The following is a 9,590-nucleotide window of genomic DNA, read 5'->3' as shown; positions in this document are numbered from 1 at the left end:
CTGCAATCAAACTCAATTCAGTCCTTTGCCCAGGTGAAGAAAATGGCAGCAGGGGAAATGTATTTTGCTGCGCTTTTACTCACCTCTCTGAAAAACACGCTACCGAGTCACCCTGCCCCTGGGTTCCCTTTATGGCTCCTATTAAAGCCGCTGACACAAATGACACCATTATCACCTCCTCCTATCTGCACCCTGAATAATGCGCAAACTAGAGTCAGCACAGAGACTAAAAATAACTCGCATCTAATCAAAGTGGTGGTAGAAAAATTGAAGTTAACCAAAGGCTCATCATCTTTCCCCATTTGTCCCTGATATTATATGAATGAAATGTTGTTATATATAATCTAACATAATAGCATGACATAATACAGCAAAATGCAGTAATCACCGACTCTACCCTTCGGTCACTAACATGACTAATTCATAATGGTTTTATTAAATTCCTAAGTACTGCTTGTAATTTAATTACATAATATTTTTTCATTTTTATATATATTTTATAGCATGAAGTTAATCAAATCAAACGCAATATTTTAAGTTATGTGAACGATATGGCTAGAAATGTTTTAATCACATTCCATACTAAATTGGAAAACCTTTTTCATTTTCTTTTTATATTATGAATATTATGAATATTGTGTTTATGGTTTTTGTCTTACAGCATTGGTTTTTGCATTCAGTATTGAGTGTTTTGGCTTATGTGTTTGTTGTTTTGTTTTGTATATTCTTTATCTTGAACTGTCATTTTCCATAGTTGGGTTGTGTCATGAAACACTTTGGAGTTTCACATCAAAGGATGCTATTGGAGTGCGTGTCATCCAGACTGGAAAAGCAGTGCATAATTAAGAGTGCTCATGGGAAAAGGAGAGCAAATTAATCACTGAGAGACTTATCAGCCTTAGGGCACACAGAGGCACTGACGTGTTCCTACATCTTTCCAACACTCACACAGCATGCGCTGCCAGCTCAGGTTTGAATTGTGTTAACCAAGAACAACTAAACAAGTGTATTCAGCTAAGTAAAGTTATCCTTGTTTATGCAGTTAGTTACAGCCTTCAAACTTGAGACATTACAAGAGTGTTGATACTTAATCCACTAGACTTTTATAATTCTGTATCTATGTATTTGTAGAGTAGTGCAGTTTTGAGGGAGCAAGGGAAATTGGTGCTGGAAACTGAGTAGATAACAGCCTAGATGGACAGGGACCTTAAAGCTGAGGTTTTCAAATTAGGGGCTGAGAATTTCAGAGAATAAAAAATAAATAATAATAATAATAATAATAAAAAAATGCAAATAAATAGCTCACACTTTATTTCAATGGTCCACTTTAGACATTCTACTAACTATAAGTAAATTTGCAACTACATGTCAACTGCTTCTCATTAAACTAGAGTATAGTAGACTGTTAGTTGTAAGGATTCGGGTTGGTTTTACTCTCTACTATTACCCTCTAGTGACGTGGTGACAAGTAGTAGAATGTCTGAAGTGGACCATCACAATAAAGTGTTACCAATAAATACACTAATAGTTTGGGATACATTTTCGTACGATCGGCTTACGCCCTAGTGACGGGCATGTTTAAGGTTGGACCTTCATGCTTACTTTTTTCTAATAATCGTATGCTTTTTTCAGGTTGCGTATGCTCACCAAGGCTGCATTTATTTGATAAAAATACAGTAAACTTAATACAGTAATATTGCGATCCTTTAGAAATCATTCTAATATACTGATGTGCTGATTTTATAGTGTCCGTATTACATGTAGTTACTGTAGTAATACTGTAACTATAAATGATGTATAATGCAACTAACCCTAATCCTAACCCTATAGTAAGTGCATAGATATTTATTGTTACTCAATACTTAAAATATAATTACACTGGAACACAGACACCTTAACATAAAGTGTAACCAATATTTCTTTGGAAAGTTCAAAAGAACATTTGAAATAGAAATCTTTCATGACAGTATAAATGTCTTTACTGACGCTTTTGATCAATTTAATCGTCCGTTGTTGAATAAAAATATTAATTTCTTTCAAAAGAAAAAATCTCCCCAAACTTATAGCATAAATAAATAAATACATATTTTCCAGATAATATTTTATATATTTGTTTTTATAGTATAAATGGGTCTTTATAAAGGCAGCTATTTACTTTCAAGGATATTTTAAAATATTTCCCTCACAAGGTCATTTTAAAACATTTTAAAGCTTTAAAGAACCCAGAAACTAATATGTTGACCTGAAGAACCTATAATATCAAGAGCTTTGTTTTGATTTCAAAGAACTCAAGGTATCGACGTACAGCGCAGTTTTATTAGCAAAGAACGGGTAACAAGGAGGACTGGAATTCAAAGTAGAATGTCATGTGAAAGTGAAAAGAGAGACAGACAGAAAATGTCAGACAGTATGCAGTAAATAGAATTGTGTCTTCAAATTCATCTTTCCACAAAGTGCAGCTGAACTATTTCAACACACAGGCACAGTGGATGGCGGTCGAGTCTTTAGTCACCTTTCTGTTCTTGATGAATTCTCCTGGTTGAAAAGAGAAACAGTCCATTGTGCTTGAAAAGCCCTCACATACTGTTACTTTTACAAATCAATATCAAATTGTTTTTAAGAGCTGTGAATCTTACACTCAACACTTGTGTCGGACAGAGCGGAGGGCTCAATACGGACCGCACACAGTCCGCTATGTCCATGCCCTCCATTCTTGTCTGCCTGATTCAAGTGTCAGATTGTGACTGATCCTTGCATAGGCGTCTCCATGCCACTTTTGTCTCTGCTCAATGGAGTGCAAGGCCTACCTCTTAATCATTGATCCAATTAATTTAGGGAACCTCTCCGCTAAACAAAAGGGTCATTGAGAGAAAAGGCTCACACAATTGCGATGACTTCATACTGAGTATGTACGGTGATTGACGTTTGAGCTAAACGTGCTGTAGCTCTTTTGAAGGGTTCAAATTTATGGACTTTAGAGGCTGTGTTCATTAAGATTGGCCGCAGTGGGAGAGCTGAAGTTTAAATACCTCATTAGTGTTGCTTTGCGACCTCGCTACACCCGCCCCGCAAACCTGCTCAATGGCCTTTCAGCGGATGCCCACCTGTATATGTCTGAGTCTGGAATATTTACCCAGAATTCACTGCTCTTCGGCTGCAACACTGGGGAATTCAACCCAAAAGAGCATTAGCTAACGGAGATCATGCTACTTTAATTGTCAGTGACGATATGAAATGTAATGGATTACAGAAAGCACTCAAGTACTTAATGATTTATGAGTAGACCATAAACAGAAGGCAGCTCAATATGGAACAAATATCGCTAAACATTTATGTAATGATTTACTGAAAGCAAACCACTAGAGCTCAATCTATACGTACGGAATTGCTGAGATTATAAGACAACATTATTGATTGTATTCAGCTTAGTGTTGTGTCTGGTTAGAGAGACAGTTTTGAGAAGGACTCATTGCTCCGTCAAAACATTTCAGTTCTACTAAGAACCTTTTAAAGTAAACTTTGACTACAGAAACACTTGTCTTTTATGTTTTTATTCATTTATTTTTTGTACCCATTGCAATTGACATGCTGACTATGCACTATTGTCTTACTGGTTTTGAATCGCATCCAATAGAATTTTTACAATTGGTCCACAGTCCTCTTTTTGCACTTGAGTATTATCTTTTTACAGCATGCTGCCCTATTGACATGAATGTTAACTCAAATTGTGTAGTTTGAATGCGGAGAGATGAGTCATATATGATTTCCATCTGTTGAGTTTCACCATAAACATACATTAAAGGAAAGACGCAAGTCAAAGGACAAATATCATATGTGACTTGAGCATGTAAGCAACCATCCAGAACGCTATAGCATTGATAAGCACAATTCTAGAATTTAATGAACAATTACATACATTCAATGAAATATTTATAAAAACCATCTCTCTCAGGCACACAGCGTCATAAGACGATGATATTTGGTTAAATTTTGGTTGCGACGTCGTGTGACCAAAATTCAACGTCAGCTCAACGTCTAATGCCGATGTTGACGTCAACCCGATTTTCATCTCTCTCTCTGTCTCTCTCTCTCTCTCTCTCTCTCTCTCTCTCTCTCTCTCTCTCTCACACACACACACACACACACACACACACACACACACACACACACACACACACACACACACACACACACACACACACACACACACACACACACACACAATTTTACAGTTGATATTTTAATTGAATTTTACAATTTCTACTTCCTTGGAGTATAAAAAGCATTCCTAATTCAATTCTGAATGGTGCACAGGCTTGATGGTTACTGTATAGCAAAGCACTGGCAAACACCCACATCATGTACAAATAAAGTTTTATATAACAGCTAAAATGAGAACAACATTTTTTAAGAACAGTTTCATTGTATAAATACTAAACGTCATTCAACATATTTATTGAATTGGATGAGCATTCTCAAATCATCTACCCCTATGAATAAGTGCTATTTTTAAACAGATAACCTCAAGGGATGAACAAAACTAAGCCCAGAAAGCGAATAAATATCTCAGAGCAACATTTAGATCATGTGGCGATGACAATGTTTATTTCCAATACAATGATTCACTTTTCCAATTACACTGTGTCTAATGTTCCACAGTGTCAATGACAAGATTTGTAAATACCCAGAACTGCTTCGGGTGGTTTCCACAACGAAAAAGTTCAACAAGTCAGGTTTGTGTATCCCGTCTGTTGTAACCGTTAAGGCAGCATTAATTACCTTGAAAGGTGCACAATGTTTTCTTGGGATATAAAATTGTTTCCTTAAGGGGGGAAATATGCATGGTCCTCATTAATAAATCTGTTTTTATGTCGGGCCTTGTTTTTCCTGGCGATGCCCATTTCTGGAATCCATCAGAGAGAACAATATACCCCCCATAAACTAGCTTAATAGGTAAACATACAATAGCTTCAGTGTAAATCTGGCCCCAAAACCCCCTGCCTGTCGGCGTCTCTGGGGGAGAGCACTTTCACAATGACACAGGAGAAAAGGCCTCCTTAATAAAGTCTGAAAGGAAAAGCTTTCTCCCATCGACTACTAGGGAAATACGTACCCACAGGTGTGCTGAGAAGGAATGACGGAGATGAGGAGACCAGGAAGGTGGAAAGGGGAGAGATGTAGAGTCTCAGCTCACATATTTCAAATATGATGTAATGGTTAAAGCACAATCTAAAGTCAAACATTATAACATATGGGATTCTACCAGGGCTTAACACTTTCCAGAGGCTCCATGTGTAAGAGCTTGTGTGTGTGTATGACATTATGCGAGACAGCTATGAATTTATCTCAAGGGATTCTCTGCACCGCTGACAAGTTGCAGGAACTATGCAATGTGTGGATGGCAGGTGTAGGGCCTGGAGAGCAGTAAAGATGTGTGGAGGAAAAGTTTCTTTCCTCAGTTCATGAACGTGATAAATATCGGGTTTCTACAGAGCTCCTCTTGGAGTAGATGGGCTTTGACAGCGTGACTGATTCTGGGGCATCACATCAGGTGTCATAGACATTCAACTGGTACTGTTCTTATACACCACGGATAAACAGAAGAGTTTTTGTCCACTCTCTCACCATACCCATAGGACAGAAAAATCATAAATGAGATTACTTTTGTATCTGAGATTTCAATCACATCTCTTAGGCAGCAATGCGGTTGGCTTTTACTTAAAGTGATAGTTCACTCAAAAACTCCATGTTGTTCCAAACCTGTAAGACTTTCTTTCCTCTGTGGAACACTGTGGAGGAGGTTTTGAAAAATGTGCAAAATTTTGAAAAGAGAGTCAAAATATATTTTGTGTTACACAGAAGAAAGAAAGTCATACAGTTTTGGGTAACAAAATTAGGGTGAGTGAATGATGACAGTTTTCAGTTTTGGATGAACTATCGCTTTAAGCATACTGGTAAGACACTGGTAATCTTGTACTGTGTGTCACATAGTTTCAGAAAACATTTCAACAGTGCCTTAAACCATAAACCATATCAACTTTAACCACAAAGTTTGCAATCAAAAATCATATATTTCAACATTTCACAGATTCTTCCAAGACCGAATTATTTTGCATATGCTATCCACATTAATTTAATAGTTCTATTCAATCACTGTATGTAAATTTTTCTGTTTTATGTCTATTTTTATTTATCCTAAGGAAAATCATGGTAAAGTTGATCCTCAAAGGAATGTAGCCAAACTAAGAACTCAATTACAGGTATGGTTCACCAGAACCATGGTTTTCTTCATCATTACTTACCGCATGTCTTTTGAAACATGGATGACCTTTTTTCTTTGTAGAACACAAAAGGTGATGTTAGGCAGAATGTCCAAACAGCACTTTTCCATAGAATGAAAATGAAATGGTGACCACTGCTGTCAAGCAAGATTTTCAGTGAGTAAATTCCAGACTTTTCCTATATCTGAGATAGATTACTTTTGAGCCTGCGTGGGCACCATTCACTTTGTTTGTATGGAAGAGAGCGCCATCCCTTTTTGGTGTTCCACTGAAGAAAGAAAGTCATATGGGTTTGCAACGACATGAGGTTGAGTGAAGGATTTCAATTTTTGGGTAGTGAACTATGAAAGCTTTACCAACACAAGACTTGGGTTTTCTCTCCTGGTCTCACTTACATGTAAATCAGACAGATTTAGGTTCATCACGGAGAACTTACGTAAGACGTTACTGCAGCAACCATGTCCAAACCTTTTACCTGCAGTTTAGGCACCCCATGCTATCTGCAAGCCTTTGGAGCGATTCACCCTTTCAGCAGCCCTAAAAGGAATCTACATATTCTGTTTACAGTGGGCCTCTCCTTTCTTCAGGCTCTCCGAGCCATTGCCTCCTGTCGTTCTCCCCCTCTCCTCGCTGCCTGTCCTAAGCCTGAAGGAGATGAAGAGAATAGTCTCCCCTGAGGGGCCCTAGTGAGACAGAGAAGCAGACTTTCAGAGCTACCCGTCATATTGTATATGCAGTGAATGGGCCTTCGGTCCAAAGGGGGGATTTTGTTGTATATTCCTCTTCTTCTTTGTTTGTGTGCATTTTTCCCCATCTCTCCCTCCTGCATTTCTCCTCTTGCACTCAGAAGTATGAAATATGCTCTCCAGCTGCAGAAGGCGAACACGGAGCGTTGTGACAGACGGAGGCTGCGAACAATACGTCTCCCGGATGGCATTCACGGGAATGAAGCTTGAGTAGCTTTGCAAAATGGCTGTGTGCTTTTTGAGAACACAGGTTGGATCCATCAGCCTCCCAGCGTCTCTCTCGAACTATGTTAAAAGCCCCTAGCAGCGTCTGTATTTATCCTAGAAAAGACACTCTTGTGCCTTTAGGGATTGGATAGACTCCTGTTTCCCCACGTATTCATGCTAAGATCATGGGCCTGTGGTTTCGCATGCAGATGGGCTTTGTGGGCACACCAAGTCTCTGGAGGTATCGTGGGGGAGGAACGAGGCAGTTTTAGCTTGAGAGTTACAGAACCAACAGAGGCGCCAGGGCTTCAAGTCTTTGCAGATGGACCTTCAGCGATGCAATTAGGGAGCTACATGCAATTTCTGATATGAAACAGTTTCTGGGAGAGCATAAACAGATACGAATGTTATGCATGATGATTTATTAATGTTTGTGGGTAATAAAAAAAAAAAAAAAGCAACCCATCAAAATAGCTGGAAAAGGAACAAGCTACTCGTAATATAAAACAGTTAAGCTATAGTAAAGATGTTTTTAAAAAGTTAGTTACACTACAAGCTTCTAACAAAAAGCAGCTAACTTCATTGAAGTTTTTAAGGGGACAATATTTTTTACATTATTGGATGATATTTTTTGTAATAAAAAACTATTAGTATTTCCATTAGGATAACAGCATAAATCTTGCTACAGAAAAAAAAAAACGTTCAAGTAGTGAGTCAATTCTCTCTCTTTGGAAATTCAGTGGCTGTACTGAAAAATTTAGCTCAAACCATGATCAAACTCACTTACCTGCAATTTTCTAGTAACCCTGAAAACCTTGACTAGCTTATTCAGGTGTGATACATAAAACGCATTACCATTCTGATACACTGACTTTATGAGCAGCTTGTAGTTTGACAAGCTAATGTAGCTTCCTCAAAACTACTGAAATTTACCTACCTTTCCTACTCTGGCCGAATGTAAAACTGCTTGCGCATGCTAAATCCTACAATGAGCAAATTGTGCTACTGAATAGGACTGGCCATATTATATGCTCAAATTAATCAAAATATCATAATATCAGCTATAAATGTGTGCAACTGTTGCACTGATTGTTCGGGGAGCTGCATGTGTGCTGGTTATTTGCTACATCAGGATAACACTATAAAACTAGAACGTGCAGTAAACTAATGCTATGAAACTACTAGGCTTTCCTTTTTGCTTAATGTCTCCATTTACATTACTGTCCCCTGGGGTAGGAAAATTCACACTGTGGAACAGACAGGGACTGTTCTCTAGCTCCTGCTCTTTTTTACCTCCATCTGAGATTGGGGTTGCAGCAGAAATGTTTTATAATCAAACTCAAGCAGTTGCGTTTAGATCATGATTTATTGGGTCAGCTCTCCACCGGGTGTTATTCGACTTAACACCCCAATATTAAATGCACATGCAATAACACAGAGCTGTGAGCTTTGCAAACAACAGCCCTGACTGTTCTCCATGCTGACTATGAGACGAGGAATGTTTCAGACAGTAGTTATTTTTTAGTGATCCCATATAATTCTGAAGTGGCTGAAAAGTATATTGTACCTGAACAAGTAGTCACAAGACCTGTAGCACTGAATTTAGGTCAGTGGTGCATTTGAGTCTGTGATGGATGGGTAGTACAGGTCTACTAATCAGCCACAGTCAGGTTTGTTCAAATAACACTGAGTTGTTAATGCATCCACACCAGTAGGAGCAGCGTAACGTCTGTGTGAGTTTAACCCTGCAGTTTGACCCAACACATGCTTGAAATTAAAAATTCAGTAATATATCACCTCCGTTGTCTCAAAGCACAGAGAGGAGATTACTTAGAACTTGCTGTGGTTAAACATATTAGAGTTTAATATTTTACATGAACTGTGCCAAGATGTCAAGTTTAAAGCGGGCCAAGGGAACAACATTTGTTATATTAATTCAAAAGGACAGAGCGTGGGGGTTTGTTTTCTTAGTCTGACATGGATTTTACATTAATGTCATTATGTTGGAAATCTGCTGATGATTTAACGGGATAAAAACTATATTATAAAAAGATAGATGCAACTCTAAATTCTAATTGGATTAGCCACATTCAAATCAGTTAAATTACCTATGTTGTTTGATAACCATAGCTAGTTTTTTCTTCTTTTTTTTCAGAAAAATACTTAAATACTCATGCCAAAAAAATCTTAATTTATATAATATATAAATGCTTGTGATCAGTAATATTTTTTGAAACTTATTCAGAAAAGTTTTTCTCAAAACTTTGGAATGGTAATGTCATGATGATTAATTGCGTGTCAACTGTCGCTGGTGTAGACACGGTGTAATGGTTTTTGCCTTGTTATTCTTCATTGA

Source organism: Abramis brama (assembly GCF_963993115.1).
Source record: "Abramis brama genome assembly, chromosome: 16".
NCBI classification, from domain to species: domain Eukaryota; kingdom Metazoa; phylum Chordata; class Actinopteri; order Cypriniformes; family Leuciscidae; genus Abramis; species Abramis brama.
This window is presented reverse-complemented; position numbering follows the sequence as displayed.